This window comes from Taudactylus pleione, unplaced genomic scaffold (genome assembly GCF_031769625.1).
Source record: "Taudactylus pleione unplaced genomic scaffold, aTauple2 ptg000046l, whole genome shotgun sequence".
Classification (NCBI taxonomy): domain Eukaryota; kingdom Metazoa; phylum Chordata; class Amphibia; order Anura; family Myobatrachidae; genus Taudactylus; species Taudactylus pleione.
The window spans coordinates 4,542,312-4,557,109 of record NW_028284448.1 but is presented as its reverse complement, the minus strand read 5'-3'; positions in this window follow the sequence as shown (position 1 = coordinate 4,557,109).

Genomic DNA, 14,798 nt, shown 5'->3' with positions numbered 1-14,798 from the left:
TTTCTATTTAGAAATAAAAAGTGCTTTGTTCAGTAATATTTTTATAATTGATTATGATTGTACATATGCCACAAAGAAATCATTACTTCTAGCATAACAATATATCAACCACAGGGCTGGATTAAGAGGGCAAGGGGTAAATTTACTAAAGGGTGGGTTTTTAGAAGTGGAGATGTTGCCTATAGCAACCAATCAGATTCTAGCTATTATCTTCTAGGAGGTGCTAGATAAATGTTAAGTAGAATCTGATTGGTTGCTATGGGCAACATCTCCACTTCTAAAAACCCGCACTTTAGTAAATTTACCCCTCAATGTCTCCATAAATATGTAAAAGTGGAAAAATTGCTTTATTTTGAGAGGAAAATAGAAATACAATTTTAATACTTATTTATGGCTGACTGTGTGGCCAGTTGGATGGCCGGTCATCATTCTGTCATGATGGGCCTATATTTATGTGGAGACCTAGAGCTGTATTCCCATCCTCCCCATTGTTAATTCAACATGTTGTAACATCGTATCACTAAAATATGATGTGGTGTTTGGATATGTGTGTTGTGGTGAATGAAATAAGGACCGGACACTGGGTATGGGGTGGCCAATCCTTTTATTGGGTAGTCACAATTCTGCTCTGGCGTGGTCTGGGGGGGGTAGTACGGGTGGTGGAGTGGGAGCGTGTCAGGGTGTAGGTGCGGGGGGGTTGTCTTGGGTGGACTAGCTCTTGGTGGAAGAATGGGTGGACCCTATCAGGGCGCTTCTTACCGTGCGGTTCTTGACCAGCACGTCCACCCTGCTGGACCTTTGGTCTACAGTCTTCTGAGCTGTCAGTGTGGGTGTAGTGTCTTGGTGGGGTGATAGTATGAGAGGCAGTTCTGTGAATGCGGCGTCCCGCGTAATAGTCAATGTCAATCCTTACCTACTGGTAGGTATTGCTTGGTGGTCTCTTGTTGCTGCAGGTATTTTTTGTAGTAGAGATGGGCGCCTTGCTGTTGTTTGCGCGGAATGAGCTTACCTCTCCGTAGGTGCCCTCTGGATGTAATGGTGGGTGAGGGTGGGAAGTACCTGATGACCTGACCCCGGATGGTGCCAACAGCTGATGGTGCTGGCGGCTGGCCTGTGGTGGTGGGAGCTCTTCCCTAGTTGGATGTGGTGGTAAGTGAAGGTAGGGGGTCCCTGCCAACCTAGGCCCAGATGGTGCCATCAGCTGATGGTGCTGGCGGCTGGCCTGTGGTGGCAGGAGCGCTTCCTCGGGTTGCAGCGGGGATGAGGTGACACCGCCCGGTATGCAGCAGCTGCTGCTGGATGGGGAGAGGTGTGACCCGTTGCCTGCTGCGGGGCGGTAGCTGTTGAATGTGGGTGGAAGGTGGTGTCCGCGGCTAACTGGAGCTGGGGCACAGACGGCTTGCGCTGGCTGTGTTTAGGTGTATGGTCGTGAGCCGTGATGTGCAGCGGCTTGCCGCTGGTGTGAGGGGAGCGAGGGTCTGATGTGGTGCCGGTTCTGGATACCGATGCACGCTGAATCCAGTGGGGTGATGGCAGTGTGGGCTGTCACCAACGCGTTTCGGCTCAAGATGCCTTCTTCAAGGAGGTTACCAGGTTGTAATGGATGTGGGGGTTAAATAATGTGTAGCTGGATCTACTTCCAATCATGTGTCGGCGTCTGGGCTAATGGAGTGCGGCGTGTAGGACTGTGGGGGCGTTCTGGGGTGTGTGCGTGACGAGGCGGGGGGAAGTGAGGATGGCCAATGGGGGATGTTTTGATGTATTGTAAACAAACAAGGGTGAAAAAGTGTGTTGTTGTGGGGATGGTGCGTGTGCCACTGGTGACTGACCCCTCCTACGCAGCCCACACGATGCTCACAACATATCTCTATCCGACTGACACACCAGCACACATGCATTAACCCCCAGTTTTACACACACCCACCCACACACACCCACCCACGCAAGATAGCACACCATACAGCACACACAACATACCGCCCCGCAACTTCCTAAGACACGCATGGCCTCCACCACACACGAGCCCCATCCACACACATCCTACACGCCCCGTCACAAACTACACCATCCAGTCAAAACCCCCCCGCCCCCACCCTTTTGTTCCCCGGTTCCACACTCCGCCACACACACATGCATATCTTTACAACTCACATACCCCCGGCACAAGCCACTGCACACACCAGGACACCATACCTTCCCCCCGGTAATGCACCTACACCACCAGTGGCACATGCACCATCCCAACAACAACACACTTTTTCACCCTTGTTTGTTTACAATACATCAAAACATCCCCCAATTGGCCATCCTCACTTCCCCCCCGCCTCGTCACGCACACAGTCCTACACACCACACCCCATTGGCCCAAACGCCGTGATGTGATCGGAAGTAGATCCAGCCACACATTATTTAACCCCCACATCCATTACAACCTGGTAACCTCCTTGAAGAAGGCATCTTGAGCCGAAACGTGTTGGAGACAGCCCACACTGCCATCACCCCACTGGATTCAGCCAACACCGGTATCCAGAACCGGCACCATGCCAGACCCTCGCTCCCCTCACACCAGTGGCAAGCCACAGTGCATCGTGGCTTACGACCACACACTTCACCACAGCCACCCAAGACGTCTGTGCCCCAGCCCCAGAACTGCCTCTCATACTATCACCCCACCAAGACACTACACCCACACTGACAGCTCAGAAGACTGTAGATCAAAGGTCCAGCAGGGAGGACATGCTGGTCAAGAACCGCACGGTAATGAGCTCCCTGAAAGGGACCACCCATTCTCCCACCAAGAGCTAGAGCATTCTCCCACAAAGACAACCGCCCCCCCTACACCCTGACACGCTCCCACTCCACCACCCCTACTATCCCCCTCCCCCCAGACCATGCCAGAGCAGCATTGTGACTACTCAATAAAAGGATTGGCCACCCCATACCCAGTGTCCTGTCCTTCTTTCATTCACCACAACACACATATCCAAACACCACATCATACACGTATAGGCATATTTACCTTGACCCGCAGGATTTGGTACTCCTGTTTTTCAGGTGCAGCACTCTGCATCCCCCCCCCCACCAGTATCCTCCCCACTTCCATACTCCCGCACACCCTCCCCTTCCCCCCGTCCCACTTCTGGATGAGCGCAGTTCACATCCATATCCTCTCACTAAAATATTAGACTACCTGTATTATTTGTGTTTAATATATAGAGGAATGACAATAAATGTTAACACTTGTCGATAGAAAGTTGTTTTAGTTAAAATTTTTAAAACCCCTAATATTATTAGTCTTTGCAAAAGTCTTATGCTACAAAAAGTTATTAACGCATATATACAATTATTGATCAAATAAGCTAGAAATATGCACTCTGCCCTTTGTTCTTACATTTCATGCAATAATATCATAGGCATTAAAAAAGGGAAAAAAATACAGATACTCGTTGTGACTAGACATTATTTAAATGAGCAGTTGAAGTAAGCAGAAAATCCTGTGACACTAATCTAATATGATCATTCAGAGACAATCAGGAGTGTTTCTGTAAAGCTGTCAGACTTCCTAGAGTTTGATGATGTAACAGAAAGGGCCTGATTCAGAGATGTAGGTGAAAGGCAGCAGCTGCGTCTTTAGGTGCAGTTGCTGTGCTAAAATATGCTAATGCCACAGGAGGCATCTACAATCAAACAAAACAAACCTTCTGCCACCATCTCAGATCCAAGTGCTGTGTCCAAAGACGCAGCATGAGATCATCATTGCGTCCATCAGTCACAGCATCGACCATCTGAGTCAGATTAGTCTACTCAGAATCAGGGCCGGCTCCAGGGGGAGCCACGCCCTGTGCAGAACGGGACTTAGGTGACCGAAAATGGAGGCGTGCCCTAATTGGAATCGGTATTACATACCGCCGAACCTAAGCCCAGCGTATGATATACCGACGCCGGAAGTCCGGCAGATGAATATCCCGACGGCGCCTAGTAAGTATCCTAACCCTAACCTCTAAAAGTTGCAGTTTTGTGACTTACTGCATTGGTTGCATACGTAAGTTTGCAACTGCGGCTCCTTCACCTACCTGAGTCAGATGCGACTGGAATACGACTGGATGCAATGGTTTATATACAGCACAATGTAGGTGTAACCGCTTTACCTCCTTGTTAACTCCTAGTGGACACTTACTTAAGTGTCCACTAGGAGTGGTTAAATAGAAATTAATGGTATTTTATAAATACAGTGAGGGCACTGAAATGGAGCAAACAATGTCCAAAAAACTGTGCTGTAATGCTGACTATACGTCGCAATTATGAAAATAAATTGAATTGGTTTTATGTTTTCATGCATTTACGAGTGCTTTGTACTTGTGTTTAAAATGTAAGCCTGAATGTTTAAATGCCAGTGGGTAAAAATTTTATGAAAAACACTTGCTATAATTTTTCCACCATTAATAAAAAGTGCAAAAATCAGCCTGTGACATCTTATAAAGTACACAATTAGTACATTGGTCCCTGGGTCCAAGGGTTCCTACACCACGCACCTTGCACCCATGTTTAATACTTACCTCTACGGAGTGCCCCGTTAGTGCTGCTGCAGCAGCGCAAGTCACCTTGAAAATGATGCGGTCGTAATCTTCACGGAGATTTTGATATGCGCAGTAGAGGTGTCTCCAGGACCATGGTGCAGACTTGCACCATGGTGCAGAAAACCTGCGCACGTGCAGAAAACTCTAGCACAATGCTAGAATCTACTGCACCACAGAGAGGAGGGGGTTGCATGGATCATTTTAGATCTGATGGTGCCAATTAATAATTAAAAGAGCACATAAATTGTTTATGGGAATCTGACTTACAATATAGAGCCGTATTCAATTTGAATCGCAACAACCACAATACTTTTTCACCTCCTGGACTTTCCGCCTACTTCGCCTGTTTTGCAGGCAGAAAAGTATCGCACGCGTACACGCGTATCCCCGTATTCAATTTGAAAGTAGCTGAAAACGGGACCCGGCGAAACTTAAAGAAGCGGAAAGTACTGTCAGATTTGAGGAAATCAGTCTGACACCCCCCCAAAAGAGGCTCTGACATGGGGTTTCCCTATGGTACCCCCTGATTTGGCTTGCTGAAGGTATTTGGTGTTTTTAAATGGGCTCAATAGCAGCTAAATAGCATTTTTGCATAAGTGCTGAAGAATAGTATTCAGGAGGTTTTTTTTGCAGAAAATAACTTATCCCAACAAATTTGGGGTACTTGAAAATGGGGACCAGCACTAAAGTTGCTAAAGTAAAGTTGAAAAAAATTTGAAAAATCCACCTGCTGCAAGCACCTGCAATGAAAAAATCACCTGGGGCATACTTGGGGACCCCCTGGAGTCTAGTTCGCTAGTTTCTAACTTTGTCCCCCAACTTTTTTTTTTGCATCCCCACAATGAAAGTGATTTTTTGGGGTGTTCTTAAGTGTTTTTTTAAAGATTTTTTATGCAGTTTACCTTTGGGGGTTCCCGCAACGTGGCACCCCAAAACTCCAATTCTGCAATTTTTTCCGCCTGTTATTCATAGGCGAAACTTTTTCGCCTATTATATTGCATTGACTCACCACCTAGGTGGAAAGTCTTTCAAATTGAATACGACGATACTTTTCCGCCTGGCGAAATGACGGAATCGGCGAAACTTTTTTGCCGATTCGGGCTTTTGGAGCGAAAAGCCGGAATCAGCTAAACTTTTTCGCCGATTCCGGCTTTTCGCTCCAAATTGAATACGGGCCTTAGTATAGGACTGCAGCACTCCCTTAAAGAGGTTGATGTGTCTCCTCAAAATACTAACAATAACAAACAAGAACAAGTGAGTTACGCTGACCTGCATCTATTACTGGAGTCTGGTAATATATTGTACAGGTCACTCACTTTTTCTTGTTTGTTATAGTTAGTATTTGGGGAAGACACATATACCTATTTAAGAGAATTCTGCAGAATTGTTTGTTATAGTTAGTGTTAGGTTCTGAATTTGTTGTGGACCCGGGGTGGTGATAGAAGCAGGCACAGGAGCAGACTTAAATGAAAAAGTGGGGCTTTTAATAAGGGACTGAGAAGACATGGGAGTGGCAAACAAAAGTCCAGGTATAGCACTAAAGTGCACTTGATAACTGTTGTGAGGGTTAATGAACAAATGTCCAGGTAGTGACAGGCAGAACAGTCCAGTATAAGTATGGTGAGCTAAAACAGAATGCAGGCTTGATGAGCTGTAAGTGAATGCAGGTTTGGTGAGCTGTAGCTGATGCAGACAGAGGTAGTGAAGTCCAGCTGGGAATGAAATGAAACAAGGTGCAGGGAAACAGCAGGTTCAGGTACTCAGGCAGGTAGAAAGGTATATGGAGGAGGTAGGGGAATCCAGCAGGGTTTGGAGCAGGTTAGGAAAAGCAGGCTTAGGCAATGAATCCAATAGACAGGTTTAAGCACAGGAACACTCTCTCTCAGCTCTCGCAGAGAAACACGTTGCACTGGCAATGCAAGGGAGCTCTGAACTCCCTTAAATCCCCAGTGCTCAGCCGTGACTGGTCAGAGAGGAGCATGTGACACACCAGGATAGGGCAACTAGGTCACATGTCCAAGATGGCGGCGCCCATGCCAGAGCGGAATGGAAGCACCACCAGGCCACCAGACCAGAGTGACAGTATGCCCCCACAGAACCACGCACAGCCAATGCTCTGCGCCAGGCACCACCACCACTGCCAGACGCCCCTCGCCATAGCGTCCTCACAGGTATTACCCATCGACTACCATGCCGAGAGACCCTGGTCATGACAGTACCCCCCATTTTATGGGTGGCCTCAGGACACCTTCTAGGCTTTCCAGGATGAGCCAAGTGGACTTTGTTGACAGGACTGGAAACGTGGATATCCTCAGCTTTGACCCGACAGAAACAGGAACTAGAAACTGAAAACCCCTCCTGGGGTACGAGACTTGAGGCCCCTTCCTGGGGTGCTAGATCTGAAATCCCCTCCTGGGGAACAAAACTTGAAACATCCTCTCGAGGTATGGGGCTGAAAACCCCATCCTGGGGCTGGACACTCAGAAATCCCTTAAGGGGCTGAGGCTCTGGAGACCTCCTTTGATGTTGAGACCTTAGAGACATCCTCTGGAGTTGAGGTTTTGGAGGCACCCCTCCTGGGGCTACAAAGGACTTCCCAACAGGTGGTTGTAGTTGTATAGCTGTCAAAACTTTTGCCCCAAGCATGGGTGTATTCCGTAGTGTTTCTAGACCACTATCAGGGGATGATGACCATGACAAGGCGTCGGTCTTCGGAAGGCAAGACACTTGACATTCCACACTCCATGACTGAACCTGCATAGTGTTCCAATCAATTCTGGGGTTGTGCTTACACAGCCACGGGTATCCGAGTATAACTTCATGGGAAGTCTTGGGTATAATGAAAAAACTGATATGTTCAACATGGAGGGTTCCAACACAAACTAAAACAGGTTGAGTTCTCTTAGACACAGTTCCATTACAAAGAGATTTACCATCAATAGAGGTCCAGGAGACAGAATGATCCAAGGTGCTGCAGGGAATTTGTAATTTATCTGCCAACCGAGACAACATGAAATTCCCGACTGCCCCGGAGTCCAAAAGGGCAGACACAAACACAGGGCTAGAATTAATGTCTAAGGCTATGGACAACACAGAGTCAATATATTTAGAGGACGGAAGAATTGCTCCTAGCTGAGTGCACCCAGAATTAGCTAGAAACGGGATGCTCCCCGGCTTGCGGGTACAGGAAGCCACCAGGTGACCCGAGTCTCCACAGTATAGACAAAGGTTCTCTTTAAAGCATCTCTGTCGTTCTTCGTTAGAGAGACGGGTATGATTTACCTGCATGGGTTCTTCCTCGGAAAGGGAGGGAGTGGGACGGGTAGGGGAAGGGAAATGCTTAGCTCTGTGTTTTTCATCTTGGCGCTCTCTAAAGCGTATATCAACTTTATTACAAAGGGAAATGAGATCACTAAGACTAGAGGGTAATTCGCGAGTCACTAGATCATCCTTTAAATGATCTGATAGACCTTGCCAAAAGGCCAATGTCAAGGCTTCTTTATTCCACTTGAGATCAGATGCCAAAGTCTGAAACTGAATGACGTACTGGCTGACAGGATGGGTCCCTTGTTTTAACTTCATAATACTGGAGGAAGCAGAGGAAGTTCTTCCAGGCTCATCGAAAATCCTTCTGAATGTTGCTAGGAACTCTGGGTAATTGTCCAGAAGCGGATCTGAACACTCCCAGAGCGGAGAAACCCATTCTAGGGCGGAGCCGGATAACAAGGACACAATGTAAGCCACTTTGGTTCTAGGAGCAGGAAAGTTAGAAGGTTGCAAAGTAAAGTGCACATCGCACTGATTGAGAAATCCACGACACAGTTTTGGAGTACCATCAAACTTATCAGGTGTGGGAAGATGCAAACGAGGAGTAGATACAGATGAAGAAATCACAGGAGTGGGGACAGGAGTAGCTGCAAGCACACTAGGAGCCATTGAAGTAGCTTGTACAGTATCCAGACGGCGTGCAATGTCTTGCACAAACTGTGCCATCTGTCGCTGTATAGTCTCCACACTCTCCAAGCGAGTTGCTATGCTCTGAATTAAATCCTGTTGTTTAGTTATTTCTTGCAGGAACTGAGCCACTTGGTGCTACATAGCTTCCAGGTTTTCCAAACGGCCAGCAATACTTCGGAAAAAATCCGCTCCAGACTCCTGTTCCGTGGCCGGATCCATGGGGCCAGTGCAAACTTAGGTTCTGAATTTGTTGTGGACCCAGGGTGGTGATAGAAGCAGACACAGGAGCAGACTTAAATGAAAAAGTGGGGTTTTTAATAAGGGACTGAGAAGACATGGGAGTGGCAAACAAAAGTCCAGGTATAGCACTAAAGTGCACTTGATAACTGTTGTGAAGGGTTAATGAACAAATGTCCAGGTAGTGACAGGCCGAACAGTCCAGTATAGGTATGGTGAGCTAAAACAGAATGCAGGCTTGATGAGCTGTAAGTGAATGCAGGTTTGGTGAGCTGTAGCTGATGCAGACAGAGGTAGTGAAGTCCAGCTGGGAATGAAATGAAACAAGGTGCAGGGAAACAGCAGGTTCAGGTACTCAGGCAGGTAGAAAGGTATATGGAGGAGGTAGGGGAATCCAGCAGGGTTTGGAGCAGGTTAGGAAAAGCAGGCTTAGGCAATGAATCCAATAGACAGGTTTAAGCACAGGAACACTCTCTCTCAGCTCTCGCAGAGAAACACGTTGCACTGGCAATGCAAGGGAGCTCTGAACTCCCTTAAATCCCCAGTGCTCAGCCGTGACTGGTCAGAGAGGAGCATGTGACACACCAGGATAGGGCATCTAGGTCACATATCCGGAGGCAAGATGGTGGCGCCCATGCCAGAATGGAACGGAAGCACCACCAGGCCTAACCAGACCAGAGTGACAGTATGCCCCCACAGAACCACGCACAGCCAATGCTCTTCACCAGGCACCACCGCCACTGCCAGACGCCCCTCGCCGTAGCATCCTCACAGGTATTACCCATCGACTACCATGCCGAGAGACCCTGGTCGTGACAAGTTAGTATTTGGAGAAGACACATATACCTATTTAAGAGAATTCTGCAGAAAACAGCTCTTGTTTGTTATAGTTAGTATTTAGAGAAGACATGTATACCTATTTAGGAGAGTGCTGCAGAAAACAGCTCTTGTTTGTTATAGTTAGTATTTAGAGAAGACATGTATACCTATTTAGGAGAGTGCTGCAGAAAACAGCTCTTGTTTGTTATAGTTAGTATTTGGAGAAGACACGTATACCTATTTAGGAGAGTGCTGCAGAAAACAGCTCTTGTTTGTTATAGTTAGTATTTGGAGAAGACACATATACCTATTTAGGAGAGTGCTGCAGGACATGGCTCTTGTTTGTTATAGTTAGTATTTGGAGAAGACACATATACATATTTAGGAGAGTGCTGCAGGAAACAGCTCTTGTTTGTTATAGTTAGTATTTGGAGAAGACACATATACATATTTAGGAGAGTGCTGCAGGAAACAGCTCTTGTTTGTTATAGTTAGTATTTGGAGAAGACACATATATATATTTAGGAGAGTGCTGCAGGAAACAGCTCTTGTTTGTTATAGTTAGTATTTGGAGAAGACACATATACCTATTTAGGAGATTGTTGCAGGAAACAGCTCTTGTTTGTTATAGTTAGTATTTGGAGAAGACACGTATACCTATTTAGTAGAGTGCTGCAGAAAACAGCTCTTGTTTGTTATAGTTAGTATTTGGAGAAGACACATATACATATTTTGGAGAGTGCTGCAGGAAACAGCTCTTGTTTGTTATAGTTAGTATTTGGAGAAGACACATATACATATTTAGGAGAGTGCTGCAGGAAACAGCTCTTGTTTGTTATAGTTAGTATTTGGAGAAGACACTTATACCTATTTAGGAGAGTGCTGCAGGAAATAGCTCTTGTTAAAGGTAGAACTTCATGGAAAAAAGGGAACAATTTGCTATGTTGTCTTGCATTGTAAGGCAGCCACCTTTTGATACTTGTCATCAACAAATACTGTACACTAATCTACAATGGTGTAAGATAAAGTTACAATCTTCAGGCTGCTAAATCATACCGCAGGTTTTATACTTACAGTAGCAATTTTACATCAAGCATAATTTTTTTTTTCATTATTTTAATTACATTAGTGCTAAGGATTCATAGTTAATGACTTTATGATCTTTATAAGTAAATGATCTCTATATTACTTACTACAAACATGTTTCACATGCAGATCACAGTCATTTATCTTCAAACATACATAGTTACAATATTAAAACAAGAACAAGCAGTTTCCTATTTAGTGTATCCATAAATTCCAAAATGTCATAATACTATAATTTTCAAGGAAGTGGTGAGTTCACATGACTATAACAATGCTTTGAAAGACAATTGACCTAAATAAGCCTAATTTATTTTGATTATATTTGTATTGACATAGTTATTCAAGCTAAACTGCTAACATTTTTCTTTATTTTATTTAACAAAGAAAAGCATTTTTTCTTTAAAGCAATGTTGGAGGGTAGCTTTATACGCTCATATAATCCTGCAACATGAGTTATTTCCTCTATGAATAGACAAGACAAAATCATTCTACAGCAGGTTGGCCTGTAAGTCACAACTGTCCAGAAATTCTTTACCTAAAGCTCCCAGCACTATGGTCTCAAGCTGACTTAAGGTGGGTACACACCTGACAGATATATCTGCAGATGATGGTCGTTCATACACACTGAACGGCAATCATCTGCTTGTGCCCTCGGGGCCCGGCGGCCGGGGGCGGGACCCGGTGCCCTGTGGGCAGGTTGGCGGCGGGGGGTGGGTTGGGGACTGAGGGGCAGGTTCCGCCCGGGTCCCGCCCCCTCCTCACGGCAGCCACTGTGTGTGTATGGGTGGTCTGCACACCTGTCCATCAGCTGTGCAGCACAGCCAATGTGATATGTTGGTGAACACCGACATATCGCCGGTACATACTGGCCGACAGGCACCAGATACATTGGCCGTTCAATCGATCGGCCAATGTATCTGTCAGTGTGTACCCAGCTTTATTCTCTGCTTGGTTATTGTTAGCGATTTGGACTGAATGGGAGTAGCCGTCATCCACATCATAATTAGGAGCATATCCAATGATAGGAGGAGTGCAATGTTAAATATAAATACAATTTACAAACATTTCTACACACGATTGATAATTATCATTATCAATGATAATTATCATAAAGCAATTTGGTTACCCTGTTTTTTTGGGTTTGGAAGTGTATTGATCTGGTCATTAAAATGGAATCTCGATAGGTCTGAGGCTGTGGTAATGTTAGTTGTGGGATCCTTTCAGTACTCCAATGCACAAGTAGTAGGGATAAAGCTACAGAGGTTTTGTGGTCTAGATAATGTCTTTGAGTACTTCAAGGGCCCACAAGATATTTTAGCTATAGGAGTCTACCTTTGAGTAAATGTATATACATAAATCAGTGTTCTAAACCATTGACAGATCTTAGAGTCATAGTCAAGCTGTCAGTCAAAGGGTGCATTTATGTAATTGTGAGCTTCACTAAACAGCACTGTCTATGAATTTTAACTGGCTTATTGTCATGTTGCCTAATAATCTTTATGGAAAACAACCACATGCTGTAGGAAGGCCACAAGAGACTTTGAAATGTACCAATAAAGTGACTGCTAAATAGTATATGTCATTAAATGAAGCAAACAAAAAATGAAGCAACAGGAAAGCTTGTAGGACAGTGGTTCCCAAACTGTGGGCCACGGCACCCTGGGGTGCCTCGGGACACTTGCAGGGGTACCACAAGTTGGTTGTCCAGCACCAAATCAAATTATTTATGGTCAATGTAATGTAAATATGTGGACAAAAAGAAGCACAAATCTGTCCACCACCACATAACTGAACCTAAGGATGACAGGTAAGCACAATTTACTTCACTTTACTAATTTCCTACATTTTTTCTGAATTTCTCAATAAGAAACTTTTGGATTAGGGGTGCCCTGAAAACATTGCTGTTAATCTAGGGCGCCGGGATTCAAAAAAGTTTGGGAGCCACTGATATATTCCCAGAGAAGCCCTTTAATAACTGTCATGATATATATATTCAGGAGATTATGTTATGGTCAGAAAGTTCTTCCCAAGGTTGCAGATCCATTCTTCCCACTGCAAGACGGTTGCAGAACCACAGTGACTTCAAGAGAAGCAGAAAAGACTAAAGACCCTGACCTGGACAATTCTAATCTGTTCCAAGTAGAAGACGGCCTGCTATAGTAAGACGTAACCAGTAAAGAAGCAACAGGAGATTGAAAGAATTGTCGGTCCTATTGTGACTATTATATGTATCTCCTTCTTTATTATTTTCAGCATTACCAATAATAAATATATTACTCACCCACCAAAGATGGAGTCTGAGAGAGGTCTAGGCAGTGTGTATGCAATACATCGTGTAGTACGCGCTCCTGTGGGGTCGCCATCACTTGATCTTTTGTACATGCAGGAAGATCAGGCAATGCGGCTGACAATCCCATGCAGCGGTATGCGGCGGGGGCCAGCTTATCGTGTGGTCAGGCACCAGATCGCCCAATATGTCGGCCCGTCGGCGCTGGGATCGTAGGTCGCATTGCTGGGTACACAATCTTTTAGTGTGTACCCAGCTTTCCACCTAAAGGTAGAAATTTTACAGACATTTCTTTTGGTAGAGCCATGGTTCCCAGTTCTGCAAATGGGTCTATGGCAGAGATCTTTCTTCAGAGCCCCTCTTACACTTATCCTAATCCCTCCATATTGGCTGCCATTAAAAAATTAACTAAACTTTCTCAAGAGAACCAAAATTCATGCAAATAACAATGTGATATATAAAGATTGTAAAACAATGCTGTCTGCACCCAAATACATATGCAGGGGCACAATTTTTTAATCAACATCTAATGGACTCATTGTCATGATCCGGTGCAAGAAGTTCCTCTTTGGAGGACAGAGAGCCGAGGGGTTCAGATCCCTAAAAGGTGACTAGGGAAGTGACAGTCCTAGTTCCTTCAATAAAGGTTGAACCCAGGTGTTGGCTAGACCTATCCAGAGGCATGGAGTCTAACCCACTCGGTGGTCTTCACCAGTGACCCCTCCAATTTGGATGTGGGTTTCGCTGCACCGAGTGAGCAGGTCACGGCCCACTGGCTAGGTACCTGGGAGAGATGAGGAGACTAGAGAATGACACTGCAATAATGTGTGAAGTTGTAACACTGGGAATAGGTACAGGATACAAGTAGCTGTGCAGGGAACACAGATGCTGGTGAGTGAACTTGTTACACTGGAAATGTACACGGAGGATAATAACTGCAGGGAATTCAGCAGGAGAGATGACACTTGGAACATAGGTAATCTCTTCCATTGGGTTTTTAGGGCAGTTGCCCAAGGACCCGAAGCTTCAAGGGGCCCTCCATCCCCCTGCAGCTGCAGCCAGTTAGTAAATGTTTTCTTTTTTAAAGCACTAGTCTGTGTCCGATCCGCCAGCCCCCCCACTCTGTGACGAGTGGCCCCCTTTCCCTGGTACGCATGGTACACAGCCGAGTCGGGAGCCACATAGTGGAGGGCGCCTCGGCTGCGACCATGTGGGCCACGGGCAGACTGTGGCACAGCTGCACCGCTCTTGTAGTGCTGGCCGGATGGAGTTCGGTCAGCACTACACAGTGACAAACACTCAGCTGCCGGCGCCGGCTACTGTGTGTTTGTTTTAATTAGCATCAATGAGAGTCTGTCAGACTCTCATTGACTGCCGCGCCCACTGCCGGAGCCGGGCTGAAGCTCACTCATTAGCTCCATCTTCCGGCTCCCGTAGTGGGTAATGGGAGAGACGTCATCCTTATCTACTAACCTAGATTAAATTTAAGAAATGAATATCAAGAGAGGTATTATGTTTTCATAAAACGTTTTTCCCAAATCAAGCTAAGAGTACAGCAAAATATGTGAGTGAAAGTTACCTATAATCAAAACAAGAACACGTATATTGTAATCACAAACAGACATCATTATTTATATTAAAAAATAGCAAGGGCGCCAGTGAAAGTGCACTGTGTGCTATACTGCTAAATCAGAAAAGCCGCACACCTATCAGGGGTCTGCCAAACTCCCAACAATCAAAACCTCAAAACAATAGATAGACGGCGCTAATCCAACATAGCAGATAGGCAATTCACTAAAAATAATTTAAAATAATTAATATTTATTGATAAACAC